Source organism: Vespa mandarinia, chromosome 8 (genome assembly GCF_050613455.1).
Source record: "Vespa mandarinia isolate Hongniang chromosome 8, ASM5061345v1, whole genome shotgun sequence".
Classification (NCBI taxonomy): domain Eukaryota; kingdom Metazoa; phylum Arthropoda; class Insecta; order Hymenoptera; family Vespidae; genus Vespa; species Vespa mandarinia.
The window spans coordinates 1,178,650-1,195,000 of NC_140817.1; the positions used below are offsets into that span (position 1 = coordinate 1,178,650).

A 16,351-nucleotide genomic window follows, 5' to 3' on the forward strand; every position below is an offset into this window, starting at 1 on the left:
AAAGTGATCATCCTTCTTTAATCTGATCGTCTGATCTTATATTTCCTCTTATATGTCTCTCTCACATCGTTATCGTTGATCGTACGCCTCTTAAACGATTGATAATATATTAATAGATAATTTATTCCTTTAATAATATGAAATTAATGTTAAATAGAATTTTATATTATGAAAAAAGTGTTGGATGCATAGAGATCGAACGATTAACCATGGGGGAGGATTAGAGAAGAAATACCAGTAGAAACAGGAGATACCGCTAAGGACCTTGAAATGTAAATAAAACAACTATGGCGAATAGCAAAGCTAACGTTATCATTGGAAGCGAGCGAGCGACCGAGCGAGCGAGCGAGAGAGAGAGAGAGAGAGAGAGAGAGAGAGAGAGAAAATAGAAAAGAGAGAAGGAAAACGAAGGAGAGGTTTCTCGCAGTGGTCGATCGAAGTTGGTGGAGGCAAAAGAGTAGTAGTAGTAGTAGTAGTAGTAGTAGTAGTAGTAGTAGTAATAGTAGTAGTAGTAGTAGTAGTAGTACTAGTAATAGTAGTAGTAGTAGTAGCAACAGCAGTAGTAGTAGTAGTGAAAGAATATGAAGGATAGGATGAGAAAGGGAGGGAAATAGAGAGAAAGGAGCAAAAGAAAAGCAGCAAGGCGGTCGGCGGTCGAGTATGGGAGTCCTCGGGAGGAAACACGATGTTCTTGGAACTCTCTCGCCATTGCGCTGCCCTCTCCAGCCTTGGCTTCATGGTTCAGTTAACTTTCTGCCAGCTCTTGTTACGTGCTTGACGCATTACCAGCCTCGCACCCGTCCTTACCTCCCGAGGCCTTCTACGTTACTCTCTTTCTCTCTCTCTCTCTCTCTTTCTCTTTCTCCCTTCTCCCTCTTTCTCTTCAGAATTCCCCTCTTTCTCTGTCCTCCTTCCTTCTTCAATCTCTTGCTTACTCTCTTTCTCTCTTGAGTACTCCACCTTGCGCTTCGCTCTGCTTTTATACCAGCTCTCTCTCTCTCTCTCTCTCTCTCTCTCTCTCTCTCTCTCTCTTTCATCTAACGCTTCTTTTGTAAAAGAAGCTTTATGTCGTAATAACTTTTAGCTACGAAACTCTCTCTCAACAAGCTTGCCACGATGAAAATGATTTTTCGATTATTCGCAATCTCGACCCAACGAGAGATCGATTATTCATCAACTATATATACATATATACTGTATATATATATATATATATATATATATATATATATATATATATATATCGAATATACTATACTACACGCATTTCTTGTCCCAAATGTACGCTTACGGTATAAATCGTCGACCGTGTCATCCAAGAATTATAATCACGGCAGGAGCATACGATCGGCCGCGCGCAATATATGTATGCTACATCGTTGCGAAAATGTCAAGAGCAGGTGTTCCAATCCTGTGTAACGAACGATCGAGGAGAAGTTTAATGGCTTTTGCGGTTTGCAGGGCTAATGAAAAAAGAAAAGAAAAGGAAAACAAAAAAAAAAACAAAAAGAAAATAGTCATACTTTTGATAATTTCTACGATCGTCGATCGCCTTCGTTTCATATCAATAAAAATACTCGGGTGAAATTTGCCGTAAAAACTTTTACCATTGGTCAGCTATTTTTTATACGGTTTGTCTCTCTCTCTCTCTCTCTCTCTCTCTCTTTTGTTCCCCTTTCGCCACCCTAAGTCGAGTCGACGAGTGGAAAATACGGAAGAAAGAAATCGATGAGACCACGTCACCGAGGGGTAGCTAACCTCCTTTACCAAAGAAACCATTCGCAACTTTATAATTATTTCTTTCAAAGGTAATTTTTCAATACGCAAAGAATCAAAAGGAAGTTTGTCGGTAACCGTGTAACTAACTGGCAACACACCTAGTTGCGATCAAATGAATATAAATCGAGACTCGCTCGGTCGCCGCCTTATATCAAACACGATACCATAGAGACTGGTCGTCGTGATGGCATTCGCTTTATCGCGAACACGTTCACGCATACATAGAACGTTACATTGCTTCAAGAAAGTACACGCTATAGCAACCTTGCCTGGAATGTACAAAGGACGATTCCCTACCACCGAGCTGGCTCGAATCTTGCCTTGCAACCTTTCTAAGCTAAGATTAAGTTGGTAAATATTTGTCAGGGTTTTTCTTTCCCTATTTCTTTTTCTTTTTGCTGTTTTCCTATTTTTTTTTCTTTTTGAAGAACAAAAAAAAAAAAAAAAAAAATGAAGAAAAAAGAAAAAACAGAAAAAAAAAACCCGGAGAAAAATATGTTCGCGTATTTCCTTTAAATCAGAAAAAACAGAAATTTACTATATACTCGAATGCGATCATAATTATTTCTTTTCATTTTCAAGGACGAACGAAGAAAATTCGATGCATCGATCGACGAATATCTTCATTTTTTTTTTTTTTTTTTTTTTTTTTTTTTTTTTTTTTTTTTTTTTTCTAAGAAACCCACCGAGCGCAATTTCCGTCGACATTTAACGATTTTGCTTTTGCTAAATAAACGAGACAATGTGACTGCAACTGAACTGTTGCGTAATGACGAATAAAAAGTACGAATCTTCTCATTGATCATTAGGAATTTTATTATTTTTACGTTTCATTAGGTATTTCCTATTCCATATAATCCTTTTTAAAATTATGAAACATAATAGGTCTAAATTAACCTATGTATAATTATTATTAATTATTGTCACTCTCGTGTACAGTCATTATTATACTCATTAGATTCAACGCGTGAGGTTTCCTTTTTTCTTTGTCACTCCTCTCAATCGAACTTATACACATGCATATAATAGTTCCGTCAAACATTAAGGACATTGTTTGCCTTGAAACGATGTTTTCAAACGACTAGCCAGGTACTTCCCAGGAATTGATGATCAAAGAAAGACATGGTCATACCGATTAATAGACTTGTCGAGTCATACGACAATTTACATGAATTACATGTAATACGTAAACATGTACACAAACACACATACACACACGCACATATATGTATATACATACTTACATAAAAAATAATATATCGTACACGCGTGGGTAGAAAAAAAAGAAAAAAAAAAAAAAAAAAAAGAAACAAAGAAAAAAATGAAAAAATAATTAAAAAAAAGGAAAGAATGAAAGAAAGAAAGAAACTCCAATCGAATAGACCTAAAAGCTTTTATCAATTGAATAGACAAAAATTTTCAATCATACCAGTTCGCAATTCGTCTCAAGTCGTGTCTTACATATATGACTCGTATTAACGACGTAGCTTATTAAACAAAAAAAAAAAAAAGAAAGAGAAAGAAAAAGAAAAGAAAAAAGAAAAGAAAAGAAAAAAATCGACAGTAAACGCGTGCAGTCTATGATGTAGGCGTGTTCGTTCGTTCTGTACCGCTGTGTGCAAATACTTAGTTACGTACCCGATCGTAATGTATCACGATTATGCGAAGACATAGCGATCTTATGAGTTGCACATGGCTCGTAGAGAAACGTTCGGTAATAAGAAAAAAACGCAACTTTCACGAGAAACGCGCGATTAGTCAGCGCCACTCGCTGTTCGGCGGATGAATTATTATGATTTATTTCGTTCTTTCCTCCAAAAAAAAAAAAAAAAAAAAAAAAAAAAAATATGTATATACATATATATTTAACGTACGATAATGTATATGCGCGTTTATATATCTAAATGCATTGAGAAATCGCAAAAAAAATCGAAGAAGAACGGCCACACCGACATATTGCTTTTTAACAAACAATATTTATAATACCTATTCTCATAACTCTTGTGGCGTGGAGTACGAAAAAAAAAGTAGAAAAGCAAAAAAAAAGGAAAACAAAAAAAAAAAAAAAAAGAAGAACGAACGTAATAAGCGAAATTGTAACGAGCCATGCGATACATCGTGCATATGCATTCGTGGTTTTTTTTTTTTTTTTCGTTTTTTCTTCTCCTCTTTTTTTCACGCAAAAGAAGCCACGTTTTAACGAGGAAAACGACGCAGGTCGACGCTGAGCCTCGAGATTTCTATGCGAGTTATCGCATTTTTTTTCTTTCTTTTTTTCTTTGTTATCGATGATATTCCACGTTCAAAAGAAAAAAGAAAAATAAATGAAATATAATCGATGGATGTCTTTTTAACGAGGGATAAAAGTAAACAAATAAAAAAATGAAAGAAAAAAGAGCGTATTAATACAATGACTAATAGTTAATTAAATTTTGCATCGATCATTTAGTTCGATAATCAAAGATATTTACGTACAAATATAATAAACGTTGGCGCGTTAAAAGGAAAAATTAATTTCGACATACACATTTGATGTATGTTTACATCGAATATCTACCAAAATACCTGTCGATATTGTCCGAAACTTTGGGAAGATCTAATAGCGAATGAAAATCATTAATTAATAAATACTAAATATTACGATGATGTTGCTAATGTCAATTATCCGCTTTTATGTCGCGTTAAAGTCTAATCATCGATGATACCAAGACGGAGATCATTGAAAAAACGATACTTAGAGAACATTTACGAAACGTTGAATGTCCCGACGATTGATGAAGTCGGCCTACTGCATAACTGCAAATTCTAACTGTAAATCGTCGTGTCTTACGAAGGCAAGTAGACGACTAATCATTGATCTGATATCTCCTATGTCTTCATGTATTTACGAACGTGCACAAGCGAACGCGAACGAACGAACGAACGAACGAACGAACGAACGAACGAACGAACGAACGAACGAACGCGTTACAAAATTGACCGCAAACACGTAAAAAGTTTCCAATTCATAAAACCCAATTGTAATAAACCTCTTGGGAAAAACCTTTAAAGTGTCGAAGAAGATATTTGACAGTTAATAAAATTTATTTCTATGCGTAAACCTTTTTTTCAAGAAAATTTTCTGACGATTAAATTTCAACGAAATTGTGATTGTTCCTTTAACAATTTTCTTTTTCTCCATTCTCATTCTCTCTCTCTCTCTCTCTTTCTTTCTATTTTCTCTATCTTCTCTATTTTCCTCGTAAAATGAAATTACTGGTGAAGTGAACGATACTTTCTCTCCCTCTTCCTTTCTCTCTCTCTCTCTCTCTCTCTCTCTCTCTCTCTCTCTCTCTCTCTTTCTCTTCCCGAATAAAAGAGAAGAATATAATTCCCGCAGTAAATTACTCGGTGATACGCGAGATGTAAACGAACTGGTATCCGGTTCCGAAATGATCTCGAACGTGACAGCACGATCGATAGGAACGATAACTCGCTATCGAAAGAAATTCCAAGCGTTTATTCGCGTCGCGAAAGGGAGCCTCCTCTCCTAACAAACTGGATTTACTTCGCCCACGGTGTGCGAGAGTAGCCCCCATAACAGATATCGTGTCAAAATCCTGAGGCCAACGAACGCGTTTCTTTCTCCCCTTCTCTCTCTCTCTCTCTCTCTCTCTCCCTTTCTCTGTTTTTTTTTTCTTTCTTCCTTCCTTTCTTTCTTTTTTCTTTTTTTCTTTCTTTCTTTCTTTCTTTCTTTTTTCACTGTTCAATTCGCACCAAGATAAATTTAACGATATTCGATGTATGGCGTAGGGACGAGCTAACGAGATAAAACTCTTACGTGTTTCTTTTATCAATCTTATACTTTTTTACTATCTGGAGAAAGAACGTATAAATAAAACTAGAATAGAAAGAAAAGTTTTGAAAAGGGACACGTAAAAAGATAGAGAGAGAGAGAGAGAGAGAGAGAGAGAGGGCATGATGAACCGAAGGATGAACCGTTCGAAACTTTCTCCCCTTCCATCCTCTTTTTTATTCAATTTTCTAAACTCCATTTTCGTCCATTTTCTGTTCCCTATCTAACGAAGTATCTAGCGAAGAAGAAATTCTAACAATGACAAAGCTAATACGCAAAAAGAAAGATACAATCCGAAGATAACTCGGTTCTCGTTCGAAAACGGGCTATCCTAATTTCCTTTTCGAAAAATTAACAATTTCGTAAGAAATTAATATAATAATTTTGTCAGCTATATCGAGTTCTAATACTACTCGCCGAAGTATAATTCATTGAAGAACCTGGCATAATAATAATAATAATTGTTATAACAATTATAAAAATAATAATGACAAAAGTAATAATAATAAAAGTAATTGTAATAATAGTAATAATAATTGTAATTGTAATAACAATAATAATAATTGAAATTGTAATAGTACTGGTGAAAAATTAACAAAATTTTCACGCGTTTTATTAATTACAAATGTTTTCCTTCCTAATTCGAAATACTTTTTTCTTTTTTTTTCGTACGCTTATAAAGTTCTTTCGAAGTGAGTAAGTACCTGTACTCGGAAAGTTTTCCTCGTCGAACAAAACCATCCGGAACGAATACGATATCCCTTTCTCTAACATATACTCGCAAACGTCGATGGTATGCATTGATATCGGAAAACTCGTTTAACTCTATAAATTTTATTGCTTCTAAGACGACAGAAAAAAAAATCGAATATTAATAATGATTTTGTATTGACGAACGAACTGAAATTATCTAAAGACACAACTTTTTGTTTCTTTTTTTTTTAGCTTAGGTTCTTTTTTCTTTTTTTCTTTCTTTTTTTCTTCTTCTTTTCTTTTTTCTTTTTCTTTTTTCTTTTTTTTTGTAAAAATGCAAATTTATTATATATTGTTTTATAGTTCTGCCCATTTGTAACGAGCACCGTAATACCCGATAATTATTTAAACGGAATAAATTTATGCCAAGTAACGCACTTGGCGAGATACACGTTTGGCACTTAGACGATTAGATTATTTGTTAGAAGATTAGTAAAGTTACAAGCAAAAAGATCGATGTCTTTTCTGAGCCGGATTTGTCCATTCGTTTTTGCTGAGAAACGTGCCAAAAGAATAAAAAGATAATAAAAAAAATATATGTATATATATATACACGCACAAATATATATATATATATATATATATATATATATATATATATAAAATAAAAACCGCAAATCCAATAAATCGCGAGCGTGAGATCGCTCACGATATTTTAAAATTGGAACACTTTCCAGAAATTGTGGTTAAAATTCTGAGAAAAGTTCTCGACGATTTACATCTACGTGGATCCATACCTTCGTTCAAAAAAGAGAGAAATAAAGAGAGACGGGGAAGAAAGGGAGAGGGGGGAGAGAGAGAGAGAGAGAGCATGACATTTCTTGGAAGAACTCTATCTCCGGAAACAAATACATATGTGCGTATGCACGTTTCTTGGATTCGTGCTTGCATGTCGCGTTTCATTCGTACAAAAATTAGTCCGCCATATTCGGTTGCTTTCTAACTACGCAGTCGGTGCTCCGTTAGAAATTATTTTCAGTGACTTAGTCACTGTTGCATCTGTCGGAGAAACGATTCGTAGAAAATATTTATCATATCCCTCAGCACTGATCCTTCTTCAACTAACTGGCTAAGCTGTAATTATATATAACGATGGAATGAAACCTATTAATCTTTTCTATGTAATTCATAGGAGATAGTTATATGCTTCTGTAAACTCTTTCTCTCTCTCTCTCTCTCTCTCTCTCTCTCTGTGTATTATAATTTATCATCGATCATTTTGTTAAAAAAAAAGGAAAAAAAAAAGGAAATAAAAAATATGCAATAAGCTTTTTCACCTGATACCGTAAATACAACAATATATTTCTATGTACAATTGAAGACAGAGAAACATCGATGATTTCTCTCTGTCTTCCATATTTCGATCAAATCATCGAAATCCCGGTGGTACGAAAACGCTTTACGATTTCGCGGAAATGAAAACTCGACTATCGCGTGTTTGTCGTTCTGCCAAAAATCCAAAGACATTTATTACAATTTATGTACCACGAATATAAACCTCATACGATATGGAACGATCAACTTTGACGTCGATTAGTTTCGATCGGAGTCGAAGCCAGAATCGGTGATTACGCGACGATCGATGGTCTTAACTTTGAGAAATAAATCATTTTAACGCGTCGTTTCGTCGGTTAGTTCTTAATTACCAATTAAGAAGTCGATATCATTCATTCGCGATTTACGTCAATCGATGCATGTGCTTGTTGAATTAATCGGAAAAAAAACACAGAAAAAAAAACAGATAAAATATCTAATAAATAGTCGATTAAGTTTTGACGTCTATTACGATGATAAGAAATGTCTTTGAAAATAATGGAATGGACGATGACGAAGATAACAAGTACATATACACCTAATTGCAATTAGATACATATACATACGTACATAGATAACTTTGTTAGATATTTGTAAGCGACGACGCGGTATTTAGCAGGATTCACACTTTCTCGTAGATGACGTATCTTTTCCTGGAAAGGCACACGTAGAGCCGGCCGTTTCTGCACGATGAGGTCATTAGAATCCGTTGCGAGCGAAATTTTCTTTTTCCTTTTCCTTCCAGCCTGCAAGGAGCTCCGCTTGAATCTTCACGTGATTCACCGCCTAAGGATATATAGCGAGGAGCATCTTTTTCTCTTTCTCACCCATCTCTCGCTCTCTCTCTCTCTCTCTCCCTCTCTCTTTCTCACCCATCCGCCCTCTATCTCTTCCTCTCTCTCTCTCTCTCTCTCTCTCTCTCTCTCTCTCTCTATATGCTCCTACGACTTTCTGCATCAACATATCCTTATACGTATTCATCTTTATACATAGAAATACGACAATAATTCGCAAACTCAAATTCCTGATTTATTTATTCGATTCATGAACAGATACGAGAGATGAGGAATCAGTCGTAGAGATTCCTTTGTCGATGCATAGAAATATATTAACGCCTATTACGACGTAGTTATTCGAGAAAAACGTGTCGCGCAAATGCGACTAGAATAAAGAATTAAAAAAAAAAAAAAAAAAAAAAAGAAAAAGATGATTTCATCATCGATAAGTGGTAAACATAATTTCGTAAGACATACTACTACTAAGTTTTTTAATGAGATACGATGTAAACGAAATGATGAACGCCGAGCGGTGATTCATTACTATCAATATCATATGGTGTTCCTGGTTAACAAGAAATTCCCTCGATGATATTAGATTCCTCGCCTTACAGGATAATTTATCTATCGATGACGCCTTCTTTTCTTCTTTATTTTTTTTTTTTTTTATACATACATACATACATATTTCTTATACATACATATATACATATATATACACTTTTTGCAATTATAGTCTTTTCCGATCAGAGCTGGATGTAAAACGTCACTACGTCTGAAAAAAAATTTGACGTGCTATTAGGAAGTTCTCTTCGTCAAAGACCAAATCCAAGAAGATGGATATTGGATACAAGAAAGAGAGAGAAAGAAAGAGAGAGAGAGAGAGAGAGAGAGAGAGAGAGAGAGAGAGAAAGAGAGAGAATTCGTAAAAGCTGGATCGAATAACGGACCGATACGAGGAAGAAGAGAATTTCCTGGAATGATCTCTTCTTCGACTCGATGGTGCTCTTCTACTAAATCCTTTGTACTATACCGCCCCATACGATATTTGCGTACGATAGACGGAAGTAACTACTTACCCGTACTTACGTTATTACGACACTTAGATCATTCGAGATAATCACGAAAGACCTACATAAGTTTCAACGATCAACGATTTTACGAGAAATCTAAACTCTTTTTTTTTTCCTATTAGCGATTTATATATTTATATCAAAAGGGGGAAAGAAAGAAAGGGAAATAAATAATAAATAAGCAGGAAAAAGGAACGACTATATGAATTACATCCGATAAGTGAGAGAAAAAGAGAGAGAGAAAGAGAGAGAGAGAGAGAGAGAAAATCTCTTGGGCATTCCAAAGGACTTCGCTGTGTTAACGAACCGATTTATTACGACCGTTACTTCGATCCTTCCACCCACGATAGCGCACCCACACCAATAGCGATAGCGATCGATACGAAGAGGCAACTCAAGAGTTAAGCTTCGGTCATCCGTGACGCGTTCGGGAAAAAAAAAGAGAGAGAGAGAGAGAGAGAGAGAGAGCGACAGAGAAAGAAAGAAAAAGATACATCAGGACATCACAGTTCTCGAGTGTTCTCCGAAGTGCCAGGAATAATAAGAAGGAAACACGTGTCCGTGCGTAGAAGACCATCCTCTCCTTTGCATTTATGACATTAGTGAGTAATGTACATCTCCGTTCGACAGACCTGTTCCAATGCCTTCTTTTAATGAGTAATATGCATGACATCAAGCACATTAAGCACCAGATTCTAACTTTTTCTTTCCCCTCTCCCTTTCTTTTTCTTCTTTTTCATTTTTATTTTTCTTTATTTCTCTTCTTCTTTTTTTCCTTTATTTTTTCTTCTTTTCTTTTCTTTTCTTTATTCCTCTCTCTCTTTCTCTCTCTCTCTCTCTCTCCATCTATCTATCTATCTATTTCTCCTTCTCCTTCGAATCTACAAACTCGTATTTCATATGTCGAAATGTCGAAAATAAATCTACTAATCTCTTACGCCAAAACAGATAAACACGAGTACGAATTGTTGATAAATTTATTTATCATATTTTATTTATTTACTTATTTATTTATCTATTTCTCAGATTAAATATATATATATATATAATTCTTAGAGTTCTCCTGAAGAGTTCGATGTCCTGAAAACTAATTGAAATTAATAATTATCGACTCTATATATGTCTGATTGAAAGTACTTTTATCGTACTAAACAAGCAACGCATTCTACGATGCATTTCGTATATAACGAAATTGTCTATATATCGAAATGAAAATTATGAAGGAAGAATGAAATGAGGAGAACGAACAAAGGAAAAAATACAAAAAGAAAAAGAAACAATGAAAGAAAAGAAAAATAATAATAAAATTAAAGATGAAAAAGAACAAAATAAAAAAATAAAAAAATAAAAAAAAAACGAAAAACAAAAAATCAAGTAGAATAAAATGACAAGAAAAACTCTCGGAGATCGAAAGCTGTGGTAGCCTGTGAAGGATTTGGGGGGGGGTGGGGTAGGAGGGATGAGAAAGAGGAGAGGTGGCAGTTGGGCGGAGAAGGGTGAGGGAGGAAGGGAGGAAGGGAGGAAGGAGTAGAGAGAAAGAGGGATAACCGATGAAGAAGTGCACTCAAGGCAATTTTGACGTCACTTTGGCAGAGTTCCACGGCATCGCGTTCCATCCCGACACATAGTAGAAACGTGGGAGTGGAATTCCCTGATTCTCACGAGCCTTATTTTGGGAAGCTCTCGCGGTGTTCATCCTCTTCGTCGATCTTCTCGTCGGCCACTCTTACTCGTTGTCGTTCGTGCGTTCTTATGTGGATGTACGTACAACCACGGCCGGAAGCTGTGGGGACTTACAAATTTGGAGCGGTGCTCCATTTTTTTTCCTTTTCTCTTACCAACAGAGATACACCATTTTGCAAGGCTCGTTGCCATTTTGAAAGGCCAGCTAAAACACTGTAGCGCCAAGCTACAGATAGAGAGAGAAAGAGAAAGAGAGAGAGAGAGAGAGAGAGAGAGAGAGAAAACTTATCAAATTCAAACGATCGTATTTTTGGAAAGGTTTTTGGTTATTCTTAGATGCTGACAAGGATTGAAACATTTCGATTCGCAGCACGCATTCTTTTTCCACCCACTCTCTTTCTTTCTCTCTCTCTCTCTCTCTCTCTCTCTCTCTCTCTCTCTCTCTCTCGCTTTTTCTCTCTTTTTATCTTTTTAAAACTACCTATGTATCTTTGCCAACATCGCAAGAAATTCTTTCGATCTAGTATACGTCTTTTCTCGCTTAGTCGCGATATCTCCAATGTAGTAAATCAGTGTGAAGTTAGGATAAAATAAAAGCGATAAAAAAGAAAAGTACTAACCGAGCTCAAAGATCGAGTGGACACGATCGTAAAAATCTCTTCTTCTCTTACGTAATATTCTATATATCTATCACGACTCTCTCTCTCTTTCTCTCTCTCTCTTTCTCTCTGTTACTCCACGTGTATCTACCATGCGATTTTCCTAACCGCGATTAGTTTCATAAATTAATGTTCGTCTCATATAATATTTCTTTCGACCTATTACGTATTCTTGCACTTCTCGATGACTCACCGAAAAAGTTGCAATCCATTCGGCTCGCTAGTAGCTAGCTCCGCTCGCTGTACTCGAAAAAAGAAAAGAAAAAAGAAAAAAAAAAAAAAGAAAAAAATCGAAAGTAAAAGAAAAACAAGAAAAATAAGAAGAAGAAAAAAAAAAAGATCGGAAAAAAGAAAAATCAAGAGGATAAATGAATTGACGCGTGAAAGGAATCGTTGTGAAGATGCAATGTATACATCTATGCATCGAACACGTAACGTTTCCTACGGTCAATCATGAAAAACGCTTTGAGACGATTTACGTGTCATTCGAAATTTACACGCAATTTATTATATTCCATATATCAACTATTAAATGACAGGTAATTAATAATAAATGGATGGAAGATCTATATAAATTTCATCGCTGTAACATTTATAAACGGTACCTCGAGAATCGGGCCAGTCAATAACGAAGAAAAAATGGAAAAAAAAAGAAAGGGATGGAGGAAAAAAAAAGAAAGAAGAAAAAAAGAACTACTTTTAAATTTCCAATCTCATAGTCAAACGTTCATGTTCTATGTATATATCACGTTATCACATCTAAACGCGTCGAGAGCAGCGATCAACGATCCGATCGTAAATATAATGACAGAGGTGTAACGCTCTAATGGACTTCTGTCATGACGGTTGGTTGATCGTCGAGATCGGCGTAGCTATCAGCTAAAATAGAAGAAGTCGGTCGTCGTGGCTCGATGACCTTCGCAAGATCTTTCCAAGAATCGGTCACATTCCAGCAAGAGCTATGTCATTCGCGAGATCTATGACCACATCTGATCATTTCTCCGAATGAAATCATTTCACTGACGAATCGTGTCACGCATTTTATAAAATCAACCAACTCGATTATTCATTGATCGACCGATATACTAAGAAATAACTTATTATGACTTTCGAACAATCGAGCCGTTCTTAATACCTGGAATGTTACATACATGTATAGGATATATCAAATGAACGATTGAAATTTATACGATGAATTTCTTTTTATAACGTACACCTGTTTTGTTTCTATTTTTCTTTCTCTCTGTTTTCTTTCTTTCTTTCTTTTTTATTATTATTATTATTATCATTATTATTATTATTATTATTACTATCAAACTTTCTAATATTACACCATCGATATCGCCAATTATTCGTTAAGAGCCATGAGCGTAACAAATTATAGATATATTCGTTTGTCCTGAGTGCAATTAAATACACGATAATCCGGTCGCGGTAGAGGTTTAATAATCCTATTAACGTACGAGAAAATAATCGATATCTGTCCAAAGTACGAGCGAAAGGTCAAAAGGTCAGTGCGAAAAGTTCGAGAGCAATTTCTAGAGTTAACGAAGAGATTTTCTTTTTACGTTAGTCATCCGCGAATATGCGTACAAATATCTAATAGAAGAATTCTATGCATTTCAAACAGAAATAACAAGATAAGGATACCTGAGCCGCATTTAAATTTGATTTTTCTTAAGAGAGATATCAAGCAAATTAATAGAAGGTTATCGATCAACATCACATATAACTACGAAATTATTCGAAGAAAAATCATGAAAAAATATGATTTTTCCTTGAAAATTGTTCGAACGAGATTGATCGACGGCGCGTAACAGTTTTTTTCTTTCTTACTTTGCTTTTTTCTTTTCTTTTTTTCTTTTTTTTTTTTTTTTTTTTTTTAATTAAACACACCGAGACGCAACGTATCCTCGTTCGAATTCTTAACGCGTACGTCCAATAAAAATCATCGCTAAATCGTCGAAGAGCATAAAATGGCTACGGAGAAAAATAAAATGAGGAGTTAATCCGTATTCTCTAATCGAGAGCGAACGTTTCTACTTAACGTTTTCTTCGTTTTACGTAACCTACGAAGTATTTACTCTCTCAAAAGCGTTATTCAAAGGGGGTCAAAGTTGAAACGAATTTCCTATATAGCGAAATTCGAGGCTCGCGTTTACTCCTTTTAGAGTTTTACTGTAAAAGCGTTGAAAAGGTACCGAATGGAATACGAAGAAATACGAATCGAGTAGAAACGAGAGAGAGAGAGAGAGAGACAGACAGACAGACAGACACAGAGAGAGAGAGAGAGAGAGAGAGAGATTGGCAAAAGTTCGCTTTCGTGCGAAACCAGGCGTTTCTCGATGCGAAACTGACGTGCAATAAAAAAAAAAAAAAAAAAAAAGAAATAAAAAAGAAAGAAAGAAAGAGAGAGAAAGATAGATAGCAAATCCCAAAAGTGGAAGCTACCGGTAACAACTCGGGATCGAATCGTTGAAATACCATAGCGATCAATGGAATCCAAGCAAGGACGATCTACTTTGGAATTGAATCGGAAAAAATCGCATTTCGCGAGTTGGCCAAAAGGACGAAATAAAGAAGAAAAGATTCCGCAGGTATATCGCGGCTTTGGTAATTCATGACGACAAAATCGTGCGATCGTCCTTTCGTCCTTTCCACGAAACGGACGTTTCTTCGGCACTCGTGAAATTCGTATAGAAGAAGGAATCGACTTTCTGAAGGAAAAGAGAAAGACAAACAGAGAAATAGAGAGAGAGAGAGAGAGAGAGAGAGACAGAGAGAGAAAGGGAAAGAATAAGGTTTTCTCTCTCGTGCGCTTTGTCTCAAGAGGAAGAGAGGGTTCTTCTTCTCTCCTACCTCAATGGGTGTTCCTAAGCGAGAAAAAAGGTGTTTCTGCTGTGTCGGCGAGTAGTGGTAGTACTTACCGGAGCTTCTACCTGCAGAAATGTAATAGCCGGATAAAAAGGGTTCTAAGGATACTTTCCCAAAGATGTTCGTGTGCTTTTGTCGTGCCATATAATACAAGACACCTGGAATCTCTTATCTGAAAAACAGACAAAAGAAAAAAAAATATATATATATATCTTTTATATATTTTATATATATATATATATATATCTTTATAATAAAAATAAAAAAGAAAAACATTTAACCATCATTTCATATTAATCAAACGATTCGATCAATTGATATATGAAAGATGGTATATCCATGACAATGGAATATTTAAAGGACGTCAATAAATTTCTTTCGTCTGTAAAATATCAAAAACTTTCTCGTAGTAACTAAGGGAAAGAGAAAAAGAGACAGAGAGAGGGCTTTGTCCTTCCGCAAAATCAGGATGCACGACGTGCACGAGATACGCGCGTGAAACGTGTCGTGGATCTATCAAGCAAAAGGGAAAGAGAGATAGCAAGCAAGAGGAGATAGAGAGGGGGAGAGAGAGAGAGAGAGAGAGAGAGAAAGAGAGAGCTAAAACTTCAAACGACACGTTTCGACGACGACACGCTGTTATATCTCCCTCTTTTAAAATGCCTCTTTGTACCGGCATGTATCGCGAACAAAACAGCGCATCGCTGTAGTAAGAGTTTTGCAAAGAGAAAGAGAAAGATAAAGAAAGAGAGAGAGAGACGGAGAAAACAAAGGGTGAAGAAAAAGGACGACTAGCGTACGAAAGAGGTAGAGAGAGAAAGAGAAAAAGAGAGAAAGAAAGAGAGAGAGAGAGAGAGAGAGAGAGAGATCGGTTCCATTCAAACGGACTGCTGCTACGATTTCCAATCGTCGACTGCTTCCTCGAAACGAGGGCCCCTTTGGCTATCCCGTCAACGAGACGAGAATCAGAGAAAGAGAAAGAAAGAGAAAGAGAGAGAGAGAAAGAGAGAGGGAGAGAGAAAGAGAGAGATAGCACTTTGGAATACTGGCTTTCCTGTCGCTCCATTCAAGCGTTCTTGCAACGGTGGCATCGCTGGTTGTCGCATCCAAGAAGCTCCTTGATATTCCAGCGGTGCGCGAATGCCGCTTCTTCCATACGCGGCGATAATACCGGCTGCTCCAAATGGGGTGCCGTTCGTCCTCGGCTCTACTCGGCTCCGCTCGAGAAGAAGAGTAAGTATGAGGTAGAAGAAGGGTGGGAGAAGAGGGCGCGTGGTGGCGGCGTGCTGGCGGCGGCGAACCAGTCGAAGGGTGGGGTAGGATACGGCGGAGAAAGGGCGGAGGTGGAGGCAGGAGAGACGCACGAGAAAGACCCACCGCACCCGCTTTGCTGCTGGGCCTCACCTTACGACTTACGTGGACATAAAAGGCAACTCCGTTGCGGAGGACCTCTTCTTCTTCTCTGACACATTGACACACCACCATTCGATCCCTTACGTGGTACCGTCTCTTACCTTCCCCTCCCTACTCCTCCTCCTCATACTTTTTCTTCTTCTCCTTCTCATTTCTTTTTCTTTTATCATTTACACGTTCCTCCGTTCTATA

General features: G+C 36.5%; 1 long non-coding RNA gene across 12 annotated transcripts in view; it reads right to left on the reverse strand.

The window, feature by feature from the left end:
- The window catches only part of LOC118445743 (uncharacterized), a 75,833-nt gene that overhangs the window by 21,306 nt on the left and 38,176 nt on the right, over positions 1-16,351 (reverse strand). For 8 of the 12 annotated variants that reach the window (XR_014982433.1, XR_014982435.1, XR_014982434.1 and 5 more), the window contains one exon: positions 14,800-14,918. This is a non-coding gene — a long non-coding RNA (uncharacterized LOC118445743). Of the gene's footprint in view, positions 1-8,448; positions 8,468-9,206; positions 9,233-10,602; positions 11,427-12,357; positions 13,008-14,799; positions 14,919-16,351 lie in introns of those variants that run through there. The other 4 variants (XR_004839387.2, XR_004839394.2, XR_004839384.2 and 1 more) reach the window with 4 other exon arrangements.